Source organism: Carlito syrichta, unplaced genomic scaffold, assembly GCF_000164805.1.
Source record: "Carlito syrichta isolate Samal-C Ts95f unplaced genomic scaffold, Tarsius_syrichta-2.0.1 Scaffold75203, whole genome shotgun sequence".
Taxonomy (NCBI): domain Eukaryota; kingdom Metazoa; phylum Chordata; class Mammalia; order Primates; family Tarsiidae; genus Carlito; species Carlito syrichta.
Window position 1 is genome coordinate 13,212 of NW_007019299.1, and position 1,799 is coordinate 15,010.

Sequence of the window (1,799 nt, forward strand, 5' to 3'; positions counted from 1 at the left end):
GCTGGACCAGTCTGAGAGCATCCCTGGAGACAGGGGAAGAAGGAAGCCATGATTAGCACCCAGAGAGAGAAGAGCCTCCAGAAAAGCCAGGACGATGTGGAGGGAAGAGACAGATGTCAGGCTATGATTCCAATCAATTCCTTGAGCCAGGAGATTAATTCCTGTCTCTTACCTGGTCTGCTGATTCCTATTATTTGTGCAATGTATAATATGTGTACATTTTCAAAAGCCTAATAATAATGAGAACTTTATCAAAGTTGGGTACAGGCAGTGATTGTGGAAAAGGAAATGAGTCTTTTTCTTTTCTTTGTTTTTAATTTTTAGTTTGAAATTGTGGGGTACAATTCAGGGTTAGATATACAAATGTTTGTTGGGAGCTGGCCACGGAGGCCCACTGAGCATTAGAGATCAGGAAGGGCCGTTGACCCCAAGACCACTAGGATGCATTCGGGAGCTATTGACCCCATTTCCTCCCCCTTTCTACTCAGCACTAACCAGATTAAATTCCTGTGAGCTCAAAACATAGAAACTCTGAGATCGGGATGAACACAAGCTAACTTTAGAAGCTCATTGCTCCCATTCTTCCACAAACTGCAGTTTTGGATTTCACACAACTTACAATTCAAACTTGGGTCACAGCTAAGAGCTTTAGTATTGGTCACAGGCTTCTGGGTCATGATCTTAGGATTTACCGATATTGAATAAGGTGTAAATTGTAGGATATAGTTTTAGAAGACAGCCATTTTGTTGCAAGAATGCGGCTGGGTTACTTGCAGGTAGCCCACTGTGAACTTTGGACTGGGCCACATTCCAAACATTCTGGGATGGGCCACTTTAGTTTGTAAAGGAAGTACTTAAGTCTCTATAGAATTGTTTAACTTGGTATTAGTACGAAAAGGGTTTACAGGCAGTATGAAAAGGGTTTAAAGGCAGTCATGGATTAAGGTTTCATCAATTAGGTTATGGGATTATACCTGAAAGAACATCTGGTGGGTGGGGAATGCCCCTCACACACCCAACTGTGTATAAAAGACCCACTGTAATTCCCAATAAACGGCTTCTGCACTAGATAGGGGTCCAGTCTCTTTCTTTCTCTCTCTCTCTTTCTTCTTCCCCCCCCATTCGCCAACACCGTCTCCACCTTTGGGGTACCCTGAACCCGGCTGGAGTTGGACTCCGGCAAATGTTCATTGTGCAAGTACCCTTATTGATGAGGTGTGCCCACCCTTCCCCAGGTGGATATCGACTACTATCAATTCCAGCTATCCCCCCACCACCTCCCCACAGTTTCCCGCTACTTTCAATCCCTTTCCTACAGTAATATGGTAGTTGTTCAAGGTCCACTTATGAGTGAGAACATGAGATACTCATCTTTGTTTCTGTGAGAGATCACTCAGTATTATAAGCTCTAATTCCACCCACGTTGCTGCAAAGTTCATGATTTTGTTCTTATTTATGGCTGCGTAATATTCCATTGTGTATATGCACCACATTTTTTTATCCAGTCCTCTTTTGATGGGCAGCACGGTTGGTTCCATGTTCTTGCTATTGTGAACAATGCTGTGATAAACATACGTGTGCAGGTATCTATTTTACAGAGTGACCTGAGTTCTTTCGGGTATATTCCCAGTAGGGGGATTACGGGATCATATGGAAAGTCAATTTTTAGGAGTTTTAGGAATCGCCGCACTGATTTCCATGGAGGCTATACTAGTTTACACTCCCACCAACAGTGTAGAAGTGTTCCCTTTTCGCCACATACTCTCCAGCATCTGTTATTTTCTGAGTTATTGATAATG